We start from the raw sequence: 19,245 nt of genomic DNA on the forward strand, positions 1-19,245 counted from the left end.
CAATTGATTCATAACAAGAAAGGTTAGACTCACCTGACAGGTGTAAGAGAAAAAAAGAGGCTTTCATGTCGTTTTAGTATTCAAAGAGTTAATATAGATTCAGCTCCACAGACAGTCAAGCTTATCCCATCTACTTTCATATACACAGGTAATTAGTTGCAGACAATAAGATATTAATGAGGTTAACATGCTCTCAATTCTTCATATTGATGATGCATGCAGCCCATACGTCAGTATTTAAAGGTATTCAAATTGCATTCTGTAAAAAAAATTACAGAGATATAGGAATTATGTTCAAATCCAGTTTCAGTTATTATCATCAATTTAGCTGGGGTTAGATAGCATATGCTAATAATGAAGAATCACTTATGGGAGGGGAGGTTATTACAGCTTAATATTGTTATATGATAGATTGGCGTCTCAAAATAAAAAATATTTCCATTGGCTGTGTCAATAGGTCCTGTTTTTCCCCATCCGCCTACATATCCCTAATGAATATAGTTATCTATTCAGTATTCACTAGGACATCAGAACTTTGCTGAAAAAGATTAAAATTCCCTTCACATCAACAGCACCAACTGCTGACTGTTTGTGGTGTTCTGCAGTGTTACAATTGCTTTTGTAGAAGAGATATTAAATAATGCATTACTTTTTTTTTTAATCCGTACCCATTATTAAAATACTACATGAAAAATGTAATGCCCAGAGTGTACAATGTCCTTGACAGCTTGGAAAAGAAGTCAAAATTATGTCTCTAAAAACTTCTTTTGATTTTCATCTAAAATGTCTTTCTCCTGTGCACTTTAATGCTGAATGTTGTTAAATGGGAATGTATAGAGCAGCAGATTTCCTATTTCATAGCTTAGTGGGTTTTTGCTGAGTATTAGATAAGTATCCGTTTTGGAAACAGTATCATTAGTTGAGTGGGGCTGCATTGGCACTACGGCCGTAGAATCCATCCAAAGCAGTTTTGCTTTGCACCAAAGCCGATGTTTAAGGGGTAATTTTACAAATTTGCACTCCAAACACAGAGCTTTACCCATTAAGAGCATACGTCAGGAATATGGGCATGGAGGTCAGCAGGGCCTACAAGATTTTCAGTCCGAAAATCCTGCTGACCCCTCACCCAAATTTGCATGTATATGCGCAGTGTGTCGAGCTCTGGGAGTGCAAATTTATAAAATTTATCCCATGGTGTTATTCCAGAGTTAATATCCCACCCCCCTCATCCAGCGACTCTGGAGTGAAGTGAAGTGAGACTCCCTGGAGTCAGTCCAGAATCAGATCAGGCCCTGATTCCAGATTTACATTCAATTTCTTGGCGTTGATAGGAAGTGAAATCACTTTGCACTAATGCTAGGTTGTAGTGTAAATGCAGCCTGAAAATATTGATTCATTTTATAAATTGTGTTACTTATCCGAATAGGTCTTTTACAAATAATGGGCTATACATTTCCAGACAACAGCCTCGCTTTATGTGCAAACTGCAATACAAAATAGGTTCATACTTGTTCTCTTTAAAAAAAAAAGTCAACTTCTTTGTTCCTACATACAGACACAATAAAAAAATTGTTCAATTAAATGAAAGCTATTTGCTAATGGCATAGGGTTAAGCATGAGGTGATCTATCTTTTTCGCCGCTGGGAAAAAGAAAGACAAGAGCTTATACAGGATTTTGAATGGAGAATTAAGGAGCTGGAGCTAAGGCATTAGTGGATACTCAGCTGGGTCAATGGTGCGCTACTGCTCCAAGATACTTCAACTAAAAAATTGCCAAATGGTAGAGAAACTACTAAGGACAGCAGGTTTCCTTCCCTAAAGGATATTAGTGAACCAGTTGGGTTTTTACGACAATCAGACAGCTTCGTGGTCACTTTTACTGATACCAGCTTTTTAATTTCCAGTTTTTTTAAAAACTGAATTCAAATTCACAAAATGCCACAGTGGGATTTGAACTCACCACAGCAGTTTAGGAATTTAAATTTAAGTGTATTTTTCAGACTTTGGAATGGCTACATAGAGAAAAGAAGTGGCTGGCAAAATCCACGGGAAGGCAAAACAAACGTGGAGGCAGGAAGTGCCAAGTCAGTGGCCAAACGACGCATCAGTTCAGCACCCGAATCCGTTGTTTGAAGACTGGTGGAGTGGAGGTGCTGCTGCAAGAGGTGGATGGTTGGAGGGTTGCTCTGCGTGTGCACTCCAAGGCATCGTTCCCAGATTCCCAGAGGACAGCAGTGCGGAACGTCTAGAAGGAGGAGGTGGCCAAGCTCAACATTTGGTACACGATCTGCACGATCTCGGAACAGATGCAGTAGAAGACTGTATGCCTTAAGGAAGTTGCTAAGGCTAAATTATCCACCTACTCACATAGATGCCCCAAGCATGCAAGCTGCAAGGTGTTGCCAGTTAACTTTTCCACACTTACAGCTGGCTCTCACACAACCTGAAGCTCTTTCATTGCTCACTGTGCATACCCATACTTCAGCAGCGCAGATATATAAGACACCACTTACAATTGAAAGCTCTGGCACACTCACATCTTCAGAGACAAACACACAAAATCATTGTAGCACAACCCAGCCGCATGATGCATGATCACTTACTGACACACAGAATGGACTGAAGGGTGTGAGTACTCCTTCAGCTTACAACATTTCAAGACCACTGCTCGGCTCGCATGAAAAAAAAAGCAAATAATCAAATGGAATGGACCTGAACTGGAGGAGGGCTCAAAAATGACAAGTCCTAGTATTCTAATGTTTACCCCATTTCTGTCACTGTAGGCCTGGAACAGCAATCTGCCAGTGCTACCTGTGGACCAAAAGAAGACAGCACCCTGCACACTCTCACATCAGAGGAATGCAATTGGTGAGCTTAAGGAGATAGTGCCGAGCAAGTTATGGGTGAAGAGGACCTATTGATGATGGCAGAGGAGGGGCAAGAACCTGCTGCCTCGATGGCCACATTGCTGCCATCAATGACTACTCTAGTTTGGATTATGCAGCACTATAATGAAATTGAGCAGCTATGTAATGCTGCAATTGCTATTTAGTAACAAAGGGATGGAAGTGCTGGCCATGTTGGCCAGTGCATTAGTCATTTGTTTGATACATGTTTGAGCAACGGATGGGTCGATATTGTAGTTGATCTCTGTGCTAGGTTGGACGGAGATGGAGGCACTGCCTTTGACTGCCATGGCAGTGCCATACCTATGGTGTAGCTTGGCTACAGCTGTCCTTGCAACAGGTGGCACAGCTCTGCAACTTGTTCCCTGTTAACCCATAGCATGCATGAGTAGTTCCCCATAGTTATTGCCAGGTAGGTATGACAAGGCCTGCAGATATGATTGGTGCCATAATGGCAGGTACGGTCTGGTTTTGATGCTGATCTCCCTGGCATGCTTTCTTCCACCTTGACCTAGTTAACATTAATGACAGGGGTTGGTTTTAATGTGCCCAAATTCAGTATTTCATAGTTTAAGTCCTGGAGTCATTCTAAAGGCCATTAGATGCTTTGATATGGGGGGGTGGGGGCGGGGAAAGAGGGGAGAGAATCATAGGTTTTTATGGCAGGATGAGCAAGATGGACGAATGGCCTGTCCTTGTGATCGACCCATCCGTTGCTCAAACATGTATCAAACAAATGACTAATGCACTGGCCAACATGGTTCCCATCAGCATTGAATGAAATGAAAATGAGACAGAAACTATCATTTGACTTGAACATAAAACTGAAAAATAGCCCCTAAAGTATGGAAATTATTGGCCCGTTTCTTCAACCAATACAAGTTGTACAAGCTGGAGACTGTACTAACAGATTTAATAGATTTGCACCAGATGTGAATTTGTTCTGTGGCAGAATAAGGTGGATAATGAAAAGTGGTCTAATCATGACTCTGTCATGGAACTCAGGACCTCTGTAGACTTCTGCCATGCTTGACAAAGAGAACTTGTTCAATCAGATTAAGGCTTGCACTTCTTACAAGCACAAGCCAACATAAGAACATAAGAAATAAGAGCAGGAGTAGACCACATGGCCCCTCAGCCTGCTCCGCCATTCAATCAGATCATGGCTGATCTTCGACCTCAACTCAACTTTCCCGTCTGATTCCCATATCCTTTGATTCCCCTAGAGTCCAAAAATCTATCCATCTCAGCCTTGAATATATTCCATGACTCAGCATCCATAACCCTCTGGGGTAGAGAATTCCAAAGATTCACAACCCTCTGCGTGAAGAAATTTCTCCTCATCTCAGTCTTGAATGGTCGGCCCCTATTCTCGCAACTATGTCCCCTAGTTCTAGACTCTCTAGCCAAGGGAAACAGTCTCTCAGCATCTACCCTGTTAAACCCCCTCATAATCTTATATGTTTCAATGAGATCACCTCTCATTCTTCTAAACTTCAGAGTATAAGCCCATTCTACTCAACCTCTCTTCATGGGACAACCCTCTCATCCCAGGAATTAATCTAGTGAACCTTCATTGCACCGCCTCCAAGGCAAGCATATCCTTCCTTAGATAAGGAGATCAAAACTGTACGCCATATTCCAGGTGAGGTCTCACTAAAGCCCTATACAACTGTAGTAAAACTTCCTCACTCTTGTACTCCAACCCCCTTGTAATAAAGGCCAACATGCCATTTGCTTTCCTAATTGCCTGCTGTACCTGCATACTAACTTCTTGTGTTTCTTGTACGAGGACACCCAAGTTTCTTTGAACACCAACATGTAATAGTTTCTCACCATCTAAAAAATATTCTGTTTTTCTATTCTTCTTACCGAAGTGAACAACCTCACATTTCCCCACATTATTCTCCATCTGCCACCTTCTTGCCCACTCACTTAATCTGTCTATATCCCTTTGCCGACTCTGTATCCTCCTCACAGCTTACAGCTCCTCTCTGCTTTTTGGAATGCTGGGTAGCCATTATTTGATGTGACACCTGTCCATAGTTACATTACTATCTGGCTGCTAACCTTCGGGTTTTTGGAGGTAAAGGGCAGGATTGTGCCCCCTGTTCCGTTGCACCCCACTCTCTATTCCTTGTCATTACACCCGAGGCATTAGCACCAGATCTAGGTCTACTCAGGGGGTTACAGGCTCTTCTAAGTAGAGATCTCCAAGGATATCTCTTTATGCAGAGTAAATGTGATGGCCCATTTTGAATTGACTTGTGAACTGCTCTGCTTTATTGAGGATCAGAGCCATAAAGAAGTAAGAATCAAAAGGGATAAGTCTGGGACACCTCTTCTCTTCGAATCTTTAGTTTCCCTCAAATGATTAAGATCTCTCTTCTAAATGGCTGAAAAACCATGCATTGCTTGGGAATTTCTGTCCACAGAATTTGTCAGATTCAGTGACATCATATACTGACATAAAATAAAGGGCAACTTTTAAAGCTGGACTCAACCACGGACATCCTTATGGTAACCAACAGAAACTGCAATAACCTGTAACAATACCAATACTGCCTATGCTACGATGCATTTAGAGCTTCGTTGTTGGATAGCTCTCAAAACTCTTAAGCTGATGTGTTAGGTCTCATCTTACTCAGTTCTTGTTTGTTAACAAAATATTCCTGGAAGACCCAGTCCATCATCCTATTAACAGCTTGCATCAACGTTAATGAGAAAACGACTATTATAAAAATAACTGCCAAGACTCAAAGATCAATTGCAACTTTGAACAAAGTGTCCAGAATGCCGGAGAACTATCAATTGAAGGACTGATTTGGGGGTTCTTTGTCCCTCCTACATGCGGGCATTTTAGGGTTTTAGATGGGCACTGCACTCGCCTTGACTTATATTATCCTTAACAGTGACCACTTGGGTGCTAAGTGACCAGCTTTTGGCCAATACATCGGTTTGTCAGCCGTGGTTCAGTTGGTAGTACTCTCGCCTCCTCAGTCAGAAGGTTGTGGGTTCGTAGTCCCACTCCAGGGACTGGAGCACAAAATCTAAGCTGTCGGTGCAGTAACGAAGGACTGCATTGTCAGAGGTGCTGCCTTTCGGATGAGACATTAAACCAAGGCCCTTTCCCCCCTCTTAGGTAGACATAAAAGAGCCCATGGCACTATTTCGAAGAAGAGCAGGGGAGTTCTCCCTGTGACCTGGCCAATACTTATCCCTCAACCAACGTCACTAAAACAGATTATCTGGTCATTATCATATTGCTGTGTGAAAATTGGCTGCCGCATTTCCTACATTACAACAGTGACTATAGTTCAATCGCTGTAAAGCGCTTTAGGACATCCTGAGGTCATGAAAAGCATTATATAAATCTAAGACTTTCTTTCTTTTTAGTGGACAAAAGACTTACAGTCTAAGCAAATATTAAGATATCATTATACCATTATAAATAAGATCAATAATGAACATAAATAATTTGAACTTTGAAATATTAACACCTCCTGCAGTTAGCATTTGTTGCACAAACTGAAATATGATTATTACAGCTGAAAATTGCATAAATATAAATCACAAAAGAAATTAGTTTGCTTCGAATAAACAAATTGTAATCATTTAGATTTCTTTGGCAAAACCTAAGTTATAATATATAATGAGTAGAAATGACATGTTAAATCACATAGTTTCGATCTGGAAATGAAAGCAGATATCTGAATGTGTCCACTTTATAATGAAATGCATGTCTGACTGCTCTTCAGAGAAAATGACATTGTTTTCATTAATGACCTCATAAAAAGAGCATCAGAGGTACTAGAGGGTAATGGGGACAATTGGAAAATAATCTTTACTCGGTGGGTGGTAATTTGTTCACTAATGTACACAACAGTTGGTGGCAGGAAATAAGGGCCTGCCCTCCACTGCCTATAGAGCAATTTTATGCCACGCTGCCATGAGAACATGAGGCAGGGAATCAGAAGAGCATTGGTTTTGTACTGAAACATGCATCACTCTGGCGAATAATCCCACTTTCTTCGAAGGGGCTGGAGACGGGGGGGGGGGGGGGGGGGGTAAAATTTTAAAAATTAACTCTGCCATCCCAATAGCTTTTCTGAAGCATGGGCTCAAAGTGTGTATTGATCCCCTCTCAGAAGTTGTAAAGTATCCTTCTGCACAGGTGCAGCTTCATGGTCCATACCTCGCTACATCATCACCATCAGGTCACGTGGTGAGAAGAGATAGCAAAGTGAAGCTACTACTACTACTACCACTAATACGACATCCTGCATTCATGTAGTGCCTTTAACATAGTAAAAAATGTCCCAAGGTGCTTCATCAGACAAAATTTGACACCGAGCCACATAAAGAGATATTAGAACAGGTGACCAAAAGCTTGGTCAAAGGGGCAGGTTTTAAGTAGTGATTTAAAGAAGGAGAGAAAGGTAGGGAGTTAGATATGCAGAGCCGCTTAGGGAGGGAATTCCAGAGTTTATAGCTTAAGCAAAAGATGGAGATTTTGTAATAATTTGCAATTTTCCATATCTGAGTCTATTGAGGACGCAGTATTCTAACCCTTAGCAAAGAAGGACACATTAGTTTTCCTAATTGTACTTTATTTGAGGGGGTAATGCTTTTCTGCTTTGCTAGTCAGTCAGTTTAGGAACAGTGAAAGAAAGAAAGAACGAACGAACTTTCATTTATATAGCGCCTTTTACAACCTCAGGATGTCCCAAAGCGCTTTACAGCTAATGAAGTATTTTTGAAGTGTAGTCACTGTTGTAATGTAGGAAGCGCGGCAGCCAATTTTGCGTACAGCAAGGTTCCACAAACAGCAATGTGATAATGACCAGATAATTTGCTTTAGTGATGCTAGTTGAGGGATAAATTTTGGCCAGGACACTGGGGGAGAACTCCCCTGCTCTTCTACGAAATAGTGCCATGGGATCTTTTACATTTACGTGAGAGGGTCGACGGGGCCTCGGTTTAACGTCTCATCCAAAAGATAAACTTTCCTTGTAAGGGACGGATAAATGGGCAACCAGGAAATACCTGGAAACGGCAGAGACCTGATGCAATTGGGCCTCTACCGTTTTCCTCAGGGTGACGGTGGGAGGCCAGCAGAACCCTGAGGGTTTTTGGGGCTGTTGTATTTCTCTTGTGTTTATGTCTGTTGAAGAAAGTATGTTCGCTGCTGGGTTCAGGATTGGATATTTGCATTCGACTTTCTGAATAATTCAGTTTTGGGCCTTAGGCAAGAAGAGTCCACAATATATTTCCAAATGTAGGGCACACAGAGGTGTTGTATTTGATCAATGTTATCTGCACAATTGACATCCAATTGCAAGAAGAACTGAAGCACAAAAGGCAGTACCAACAAGCATTGTGAAGACGAGTCAAACATCTAATGACTGAGACAAGTCATCAAACAAATTAACTGCTCCATCTGCCAATCGGGGAATTAATTCAAATCTCAGCACAGGAATGCAGTGCATCACCAAGAAACATTCAAGGTCTTTCAACAAAATGTTTTTTTTTTAAGTATACCACAACTGACAAAAGGACCAAAATGATGATTTGATTCCTCCTGAACTAATCGCACTGTGGGAAGGAGTAACTTTCAAGCCAGATAAGCATTTATTATTGGTGTGAATCATTCTCCCCAAAAAAGTCGTTTTGTCATACCCCTGGTTAGCAGAAGAAGGGCAACAAAGCAACTTGACTGGGGACTGGCAATTGGTAACTGCACTACTAGATTTCTCCCTGTGCTATGAGCCTGTGTTTTTGTCAGTGCCTCTGTGTTACCATAACCACAATATAAAATAATTTTAGGCACTGTGCAATGCCATTGGAAATATAAGCCACGGGCCGTACATCGGCTGTACTGAACAACAGTAAATCTGTACAATGCCATCCATGTTGCTAAGCTGAATCTTACAAATCTGAAATCAAGACAGAAAATTCTGGAAATGCATTGCATCAGTCAATAACAACAACTACTTGCACTCATATTGAGCTTTTAACATAGAAAAACATCCCGGAGAGCCATAACAGATGGCCTAACAGGCCATTCAAAATGTTTGGAACAGATCGACAGATCAAGTCATTCATTTCAAATAAAAGCATTTTGTGGGACTGTTTATAGTACATGCTTGTTTGACAGCTATATGCGTATGGGGAAACACCTAAACTATTAATGAGAGACACAAGGCTATAAATTGGGCCTCGTAGTGTCCATTTTGTAGACGCCCTCCTAAGGACCCAAAATGGCATCCGGAATACACGCACACGCTTCTAGCGTGACGTGCGCCTGACGCCATCTTGGTAAAGGCGTTTGCGCACACACAGATAATAAACGTCGGCAGCATGTAAAGTAAGGAGAATATGCGGTTAGATCATTGAGCCACACTGATTTAAAGGGACAGATACAATTTTGGAACTCAATGCTCCGGCCAACGCACTCTCTTAACCTCGCACAGCTGAACAGGTCATAAACAGCATGGAGGACCTCCCACCAGCACTATGTAAAGAAATCATGCAGGATTTACAGCAGTTTCTGGCTGCTGATGAATTTGTACCAGTTTTTGGAGGTCTCCTATACTTGAATACCAGGACTAGGGGACATAGCCTAAAAATTAGAGCCAAGACTTGCAGCAGTGAAATTAAGAAACGTTTCTACATGCAAAGGGTGGTAGAAGTTTTGAATGCTCTTCTGCAAATGGCAGTTGATGCTAGATCAATTGTTCACTTTAAATCTGAGATTGATAGCTTTTTGTTTACCAAAGGTATTAAGGTATATGGGGCTAAGGCAGATATATGGAGTTAGGTCACAGACCAGCCATGATCTACTAAATGGCGGAACAGGCTCGAGGGGCTAAATTACTCAACAGGGAATGGGTTGGCTAGCTGACAGGCAACAACAAGAGCTCTGGTGGAGTGGCAAGGGTGGGACAGGAATGCTGTCATCCTGAGAGAGGACAGCAGGTTCATGTTCCATGGAGCTAATGCCACTTGCTGCCTCCTGTTATGTACCACCTTCTCCTGCAAGAAAGTGGGATGTGTCCTGCAGGATATTTGGGTAATGTGCCTGTCTGATTGAATAGCTGCCAATGTGTGTGACCTCTGAGTTGTGGGTATGCAGCTCGCAACAGTGAGGACCAGAGGAAGCATCTGATTGGGAGAGTTGAGTACTGATTGGTTGGGTGATGGGGAAGGGGGGATGGAGTGCGTGGACCAGTGGATAGGGCTAGTGGTGCAGTTGGTAGGAGATGCCACTTGACAGTTAACCTCACTCACCTTGCCCGCTCATGTCAAAGCATTGAACTTCTTCCTGCACTGCACCCACGTTCATAATGCTACGTGGCTGGCATTGACTTCGTCCCCTACTGCCTCGGGAGCATATATCTGGAGGGCTTCTTGCCTGCCTGTGCACCTCTTGCACCAAGGCCTCTAGTGCATCAGCAGAGAACCTTGGTGCATGCTCTCTCGCAGGCCTGGTACAGACTCAAATCGGCAAATTGGTGAGGTTTGGTGGGCAAGTTGGAGGATGTGAGATTTAGTAGTGCGCAACCTTTATTCAATGTTTTAACATAACTCAACAGTTTGTAAACATAGGAACGGGAACTGCATCTGTATTTTACGTGTGCGATGTCTGATCTCCGTTCAGACTCCATGCGGACCCGTACCCTTATATTTTGCAAATAAGAGGTGCTAGCCACTCAAGCACTATCGTGTGTGCGTGTGTAGGGGATGGGGGGGGGGGGGGGGGGGGGGGGCGCGGAGGGCCCGCTGCTGAGCAGCCACTCAACAGCACAGCTAGGCCTGACTGCTCACAGATATTAGGTAAATGACCATGCAGCACGAATCTCACATGCTGCCTGCATCTCAACGACCGGGTACGGGTTAATTGCGCAGTGCGACGCCCGTGCCCGGATTCAGGGGTTATCAAATTTAACCCCTACAGTTTTTATTGTCCCTTTCGTCTGGAATTCGTTGAAAGGGATTTGAAGCTCCATCTTGGGTAGTAGGGCATGAAGACAGCAGTCAGTCTCGAGCCATCAGGAATAAGAGGCTAGTCAGAGGACTCCATTGATAGCCACTTAAGAATTATGCACAAGGTCATTCTAATATTGAGGTTTCATGCAAGATTAGTGTCTTTGTTGTTTTTGCAGTCAGAGATAATCAATAAAGTTTGTAATTACTGTAAATATATTATTTGTACTAAATTTACAAACATTTACCTATCTTCATGGTCTGATGGACCGTGTACTTTTCTGTCTAACAAAGACACACAGAGATCACGTGGCAACACGCTTATGGTGACAATATTTCTCTATCTAACCTCTGTGTCTCACTACATTTACCTATTGTAAACAATTTTACAACACCAAGTTATAGTCCAACAATTTTATTTGAAAATCACAAGCTTGTGTTGTAAAATTGTTTACAATTGTCAACCCCAGTCCATCACCGGCATCTCCACATCATGACTACATTTACCTAGATAGTGGACAAATAAAGGCACACTTTGGTTCATCAGGGATGAGGACTGTTCACAGGAGCAGTCACTGATGCCGAACCCAAGGATACTATCTGGCATTAAACACACAGCAACTTGCATTTATATAGCGCCTTGAACATAGTAAAATGTCCCAAGGTGCTTCACAGGAGTGTAATCAGAAAAAAGGTGACATCGAGCCAAAGGAGGAGAAATTAGGACAGGTGACCAAAAAGCTCGATCAAAAATGTAGGTTTTAAGGAGTGGCTTAAAGGAGGAGAGAGGGGTGGGGAGGTTTAGGGAGGAAATTCCAGAGCTTAGGGCCTAGACAGCTGAAAGCACGGCCACCAATGGTGGGGCAATGGACATGGGGGACACAGAGTTTTCAGAGGGTTGTACGGCTGGAGAAGGTTACAGAGAAAGTGTAACATTAGGTAACAACTTCATAAAGACAGCACACACAGGAATGTAGCACAAGTGCATTAAACAGTTGGACAGTGAAGGTCGCCAATCAGAAGTTCTACTCTGGTAGATGCAAGGTGGCTCCAAAGTCGCTACATGGTCTTTGGAATTAAAGTCCCAAGTTGATGCTAGCCAGAATTTAGTTGTCCTTCATTGCCATTGATATTGCTTTAGGGAGCTTTGTCAAGTTTGCTTTAAAATTCACAGGAAGAATGTGTACTTATTCCAATAAAATTCACTAAAGATGTAAAAGGTCAGTTTGAGTCCCACTTGCAATGTGTGTGAAAATCAGTGTCACAGTTTAAAGTAGGAAACAGAACGCCAATCAAAGCTGATAAACTGACTTAGTCCAGCCACAGAAATCCCACATAAGTTTTCGAAGATGGCTGAGTCCAGTATCCCAGTGTATGATCAGACCCGTAGACTACATAGCCAAGTAAATAGAAAGTAAATGGAAAATAGATTTCCACCAGTGGTAAAATGGCACATTCCACAGTAAATATGTAGCAGCACTACCATACACAAAATGGCCTAGTCATATAAAATTTATGTATAGGATTTACAGGTTGAAGTCTTGGAGTATCACTGCAGTACAAACCTTATTTATGCCACTGCACACTTATCTTTGTACCTGGGACCAAAATAACATACGGTTTGCTTCAACACTGACTTCTTCAGCTCCCTAACAGCTGAAACAGTGAGCTCACATCAACATAAAGCAAAGTATGGATGAATGGTACCGAACACCAAGAGTGCAGCATTTGAAGTGTGGGGGGAGTTCCATTTTTACAGATGTTTGTGATCTTACATTTTGCTATGTGTCTTTCCCCCTCCACTCCCAAATTCCAATGAGGCAGTCAAAGGAGAGGAAAAGCTTTCCTTCTGCCTGGATATGCAGTATGAATATATTTCATCACAACAAGTAACTGTGCCCTCAGCAGACATGCAGAATATTTATATTGCTTTCGCACTGGGAATACACAGGTGCCATTTTGACAGAAATTTCAGTCTATTAACATAGAGCAATAATTCTTAATAGGTTTTCCTGTTCTGGAAATTTGCATTGATTTCCTACCCCCAGATGTTGTGTGACAGCAAAGGTGCATGAAAAATGAAAGCTACATTGGGATTACATAATAGTCAAACATTTAATGTGGTTTCATGTTAAAGGCCAGTTTGAGTGCCCTGCTTGTGACTTATGAAAACACTCCAAACAAACAAATATTGCAAGTGGGTGAAGGAATGTCAGTCAAAGCTGATAATTCCACATTTCCAGCTACACAGATCCTACATGGGTTTTCTACAATTGCAGCATCTGAGTGTATGGGCAGATTTGTAGCCTGCACATCCAACAAAATAAATAACAAATTTACTGCGGCTCAGCGTAAAGGCTACTTGTAAAGCTTTATTAATACAGTGTCCTACAATCATTCCTGACATTAATCTTCGTAGATGTGAACAATAAATCAAGGCAGTTCTCAGGGAGGGAACCAGATAACAATGCACTATTTGGCTTTTCAATGCACTTCCATTTTAAACATTAATTGAAACGCATTGAATGAAGGATATCCCTGTGATACCATCTGGATGAATGACAGTTGATTAAATGGCACGACAGTGTTCTTATCACGTGCAGTCATTAAAAGGTGGAATGTCGAGTAATTAATCAGTCGCTTAGTAAATGATTCATTGATTGTCCATTAACAGAGTCACTCCTCTGCAGTATTTTCTTTTATGTACCATTAATTAGGAAGAGCAACTCAGTGCCTGGGTGTATAGTGTTTGGGCGGCCACAGTAGCTGAAATGGTGAAAGCATTTAACTCCAAGCCAGAATCCTAGTGCTGCTGCTGCCTGTCACTCAAAAGCCTCTTATGCATAATTGGGCTGGAAACTGGTATCAACTGTCCACTTTGGCTAATTGGGAATCCAGATGTGGCTATTGCACTTTTGATTAGCAAATAAAAGAGAGTAATAGACACTAGCATTGGGCATGTGATCTCAGTATTCATGGTCACACGGCTCATGCATGTGTACTTTAACCTTTTTGTACATTTGTTGGTAAAATCGTAAGACGAGCATGTGAGTATTTTATGATCATTGTGTGTGCTTTACTTCCTTGGTTACTGGTTATTGGTTGGTTACCTGTTAGAATGGTGTGGAACAGGGTGAAAATGCCAGACTTCAGTACCACGGAAACACCAGCACCATTGTACGGAGAGGGGAGCTGTGAGCATGGTCAGCTCAACTGCTCCAGGCCAGCAGAAGAAAGCAAGCCCAACCAATAGCAAGCAGCTCCAACAGGGCAGGTCACGGCTATGAGCAAGCAGTATCCAACTCCAGCTGTGGATGGTGACCAGGGCGGTTCTGGGACGTCATGTGTGAGTCAACATTCCCAGCAGTCACTTTGATGCAGTCAAAATACCGCTTGTAACTGCAGCCAGACGCTGCACTAAGAGGTGCTGTGTCTGATAAATTAACGCCAGAATTCCCCAACGTTGGGGAGAGGGAATGACTACAAAGTTTCGCGCTGAACGTTGGTAGATGTTTGTTAAGTAAATATACACATGAAGTACATTGACCTGTATTTTGTACAAGACATTGTCTACTAAAATAAGTACTTGTGGCTAAAATGGTGTCGCCTGTGGCTAGTCAACAGTTTCTTTTGGACAACACTGAACTACACCAATTCCACAATGCCGTTTTTAACTCTTGCCTTGTTCTCCCATTGCTTGAAATTATGCAAAAGTGGTATCAGTTGAATTTGGCCACTTTCCCAAGTTAGCTTGCACTTTGTCCAAAGGTGTTTCACCTGATGACGTCATTAACTGTCCGTTCACATAAGGCAGCTCATGCAGATATCACAAACCTGACATAATGCAGTAGAATTGCTGCAAAGGTTACCTCAGCTCATCTCAGAAACATCCCTGCAGTGATTACTGGCATAAACAGAATAGCGTCGATGTCCGCAATAAGGGAAATGGTAGCAAGTCAAGTGAGTCTGCTTGCCCCAGTTGAGTGAGTTTTCTTTAAAGACTGTTGTTGCTTTAGAACAGTTTTATTTATAACTACCGAAAACACGTTAAGAAGCTTTTGTTACATCCGCATCGCACACAAAGACGGGCTGAACTTTCCCCACCACACAAACACTTCTACCTCTTGAGTTCACAGATCAGTTACAATTGTTTCTTAAAGTGGCAGCTCACCCTACAAGTTTCATCAGTCCTTACCCAGAATTCCAGGGGGAGGGGGAAGGTGAAAGTCAAGACCTTCAGCTTACTCTACTTTAAATGTACCTCCTCCTTGTTGAACAATCACAGAGCAGCACAAACAACAATCACAGGTAAGTCTACGGTCCAATCTTCCAAGCTAGAAAAAGTCGCCTGCAAGCATGAGAGCAAACATTCCCTAAATAAAATGATTTAACTGTGAAACCATCACAAATAAAAGCGTTGAGCAGCTCATTGTGTACAGTTCTGGAACCCTCACTACAGGAAGGATGTTCCTGGGCTGGAAAACGTCCAAATAAGAGCTGCTAAAATGATAAGGGGACTAGAAAATAAAACATATGAGAATAGAATCAGATTTGATACAGGACAGCAGGATACAGGGGGCAAAAGTATAAGCTGAAAAGGTGCAGATCACAGAGGATGGTCAGTTTTGCAAAAAGCTTACCAAGAGCCAAGTAACTTAGTTCTCTTGGAGTGGAATGTTCTATTACTGTAGAATTATTCACTTTGTGTTGAGTACAGACACAAAATGTGAAAGCAAATTCCCAAATGTATTCCAACTGGAGAAATCAGAGTCAGTCTCACAGACACAAGCATAAAAAAAGTCATCTCAAGCAGCCAAAATAAAGTGCAAAGCCACAGAAAATGAACAAAACAGAAAAATCAGTTAAAGTTAAGGAAACCCACAGGCCAAAAAACACTGAGGAATCCAGAACAATTAATTCAAGCAAAAATCTCCTTGGAATACAGAACCTACCCTGGGAGTGACCATAGGACAAATGTTGGTAGGGAGAAAAATGTAACAATAATCAACCCAAGAAAAGTTAGAAATGGATAATGCTGGACAGTTAAAATCTATGAAAAATTCCAGAAAGTCATTAAACTGCCTCCAGCCCTGCCCAGCCCGCTATTTTGTATATATATATGCGGATGAGTTTACTTTAATTCCCAGTGCTGGCGTAAACTAAACTACAGCAATTTAACCTCAGCTCTTCCTGGTCTATTCAACTCAAATAGTGAAAGATTGTTTCCACTGGTAACAAACGGGGCAGAAAATTAGGATTAGTGCCAAAAGCAGATTTTTCCACGTAAAGGTTTAATTAGAATATGGAGAATGGATTACCCGCAAACAGCTATTGAAGTCGAGTCCAGTGACATTAGGAGAGAATAAGATAAGCACTCGAAGAAAAATATTAAAGGATATGGGGAAAGAACAGAAAACTGGGATTAGAGTTGGCAGCTCCAATGTGGAGCCAACGCCAGTGCAGGTACAATGGGCCAAATAGCCTCCTTCTGTATGAAATTCTACAGCTATTTTAGTACAGACATTAAACCTTCTAAAATAAACTAATTGACCTTCAGTGGTGTTGTACATGGGCAGTCAAAACCAAGTGTAGTGTTCAGATGAAATGGGGTTAGAAGGCAGGGATAGTTGCACCAGGACATACAGATGTAATTCAGTGCCCATTTATTAGTCATACTGTTTTTTGTCCTTATTTTTGTATAATATTTTGATTTTACATTATTATTTATAGTTGCTTACACTTACTGCAATTGGGAAGCATAGAAATGACTTCCAGCTCTACCTCTAAGATTTCCAAGTTTATCTATTTCTAACTTTTCTTGGGTTGATTATTGTTACATTTTTCTCCCTACTAACATTTGTCCTATGGTCACTCCCAGGGTAGGTTCTGTATTCCGAGGCAATTTTTGCTTGAATTAATTGGATTCCTCAGTGTTTTTTGGCCCGTGGGTTTCCTTAACTTTAACTGATGTTACCGATCTTTCTCTTTTGCTCATTTTCTGTGGCTCTGCACTTTTTTTTGCTTTCTTGTGATGATTTTTTTATGCTTGTGTTTGAGGGACTGACTCTGATTTCTCCAGTTGGAATACATTTGGGAATTCGCTTTCATATAAATTATCATTTGTAGTTGCTTATACTTACTGCAGTTGGGAAGCAGAGAAGTAGAACCAATTGGGCCAAATGAGTTTCTCCACAGTAATGACTGAGGAGTTGGGTGACGTACCACTTGTGGAAAGGTGTAACTACAATGTGACAGGTTTACATGTTGACATAGGAATTTATAATGATGAAAAGTTGACAAGAACATGAAAACGGGAAGGTTGTGTAGTCAGAAAGTGCACGCAAACGCAAGACGCAGACATAAGATACCTCCATTAAAATAGCAGAAAGAGGGAAGGCAGCTGAACACACATTGGTACCATGGCATAATTTCATGGCCCAATGTTTCTTACACTGCCATTATTGAAAGTGATACCTCCAACCATCTGAAAGCAAAAGCAAAAGTGAAAAATCTCAGCAATTAAAAATAAAATAGAAAAATTCTGATCAACTAAATAAATGAAGAAATTCTGGTGAAATTAAGAAAAACAGAGTCACTCCTAGATTTTATGTCCAATTGGAGTCTCTCATATCCCCCAATCCCCAGGCTCCCAACATATGGGCACAGTACCACTCTGCAAGAGAAGCATAGGTCACTCAAGCAATTACTGGTGGAAGCTGCAGTTATAGTTCAGTTAAACTCCTATTGATCTGAAACTGCCACCGTGGAGTGCCCAATACTCATTGATCAACAGTAGCATCAGCAAGAGTGCAACGAGAAAAGGCAATTCCACCCATCAAGCCCATTCCTTCCCCTGAACCTTGTAAAACTTGCTTTGTGCTGGAACTCGACCCAACTCAATTCACCCCTTGGAGGAAAGATTCTGATAAGTCTCGTCCTACCACCAAGTCTCGTCCTACCTCCACTTTCTTTCTAAAACCAAAGCAACCCCTGGTGCGGCACATCCATGGTTCAGGCCAACAGGTTCCACACAATGTTTAATCCTCTTTATTCATACTTGTCCTGGCAACTTTCAATCCCAATCCCAACCAGATATTCATCCAGTTCTTTCCTGAGACGGGCAGGAGCAGTCTATTAGAACAGAGCAAGTTTGTCAACAAAATTCGCTCACAAAACAAAGGAGCAATTTCACTCTTCTTACAGCAGTGGAACAGAACTTAAAATAAAAACTTAGTTAAGCAAATACATAGTAACATGTCCAATAATAAAAACAGAAAATGTTGGAAAAGCTCAGCAAGTGAGGCAGCCTCTGTGGAGAAAGAAACAGAGTTAATGTTTCAGGTCGAAGACCTTTTGTCAGAACTGCTAGTAACATTTTCAGTTTCTTTTTGCAGCACTTTATCATTACATCTGTTAGTTTACATTCTTTTTCTCCCTGTACTGTTAGAAGATTGAGCTCTGTGATAGAGTGAGAAGCAGACGGTTTGTACGTGAAATTATACCCCACCCAAAAAAAAAACTTTGCTGTGGACTGCCAAACTGCATAATGCAGAAGATCCTTGATCAGGCCCCGTCCAGGGCTTAGAAAAACCCAGCTAAATTGAATGCTTGAAGCCACAGTAATGGCTCTGTAATTGCTCCACTGAGAAATGCATTGTCTGCCTCACAGCTTAGTCAACCGCTTATCTCTGTCATTCTCACAGAAGTGCATGGTGGAATGCTTACCTATTCCGAGAGATTCGCTCGGGAGTTACATCCGTATTGGAGATCTGCTTTAGGGATCAGTTCTGCAACATAAATGAACCAATGGTTGAATCTGCGAGGCTTGATTGTCTAATAACGCTGACTAATTAATCGGGGCTGGAACCCAAAGGACACCAGAACCAAGGGGTCAAGTTCCCTATTTACCTTTATTTTGTTAAACAATTAAAAACAAAACAGCAATTCCATAATCCCACGCTCACACCGCAGAGCACGGATCAGAAATAGGACGAAAAGAATTCGGCGACCTGGAACCGCAGCTTCCCACCGGGAATGCAAGCTCACTCCTTTAGTTTAAAGCTTCCTATCCAGCAATGGACTACGAGCCGCTTCTGGGGGAACGTTTTAAAATTTAAAAATAAAATTAATACGTAATACCATATTCAGATTGCAGCCCGATGTGCACAATATGCAGGGATCGAAACCTCTGCCTGTTATTGAAGGTTTTTTTAAACCATAAAAGCAAGTAGGAGCCATTGGTTTTATATTCCTCCTCCATTAATAACATTTAATTACTGGGTAAGGAAGACTTAGTATTAAACGACTGTAAAAATCATCTTATTGCATTTTATTCATTTGTCTCTAGCATATT

At 41.7% G+C, this 19,245-nt stretch overlaps 1 long non-coding RNA gene across 1 annotated transcript in view; it reads right to left on the reverse strand.

Moving 5' to 3' along the window:
• Positions 1-18,893, reverse strand: part of LOC137331174 (uncharacterized) — a 564,227-nt gene extending 545,334 nt beyond the window's left edge. Inside the window, exons 1-2 of the long non-coding RNA XR_010965383.1 lie at positions 18,801-18,893; positions 18,618-18,679 (exon numbers count right to left, since the gene is read on the reverse strand). This is a non-coding gene — a long non-coding RNA (uncharacterized lncRNA). The remainder of the gene's footprint in view (positions 1-18,617; positions 18,680-18,800) is intronic.
• Between the last annotated feature and the right edge of the window lie 352 nt (positions 18,894-19,245).

Source organism: Heptranchias perlo, chromosome 13 (genome assembly GCF_035084215.1).
Source record: "Heptranchias perlo isolate sHepPer1 chromosome 13, sHepPer1.hap1, whole genome shotgun sequence".
Lineage (NCBI taxonomy): Eukaryota > Metazoa > Chordata > Chondrichthyes > Hexanchiformes > Hexanchidae > Heptranchias > Heptranchias perlo.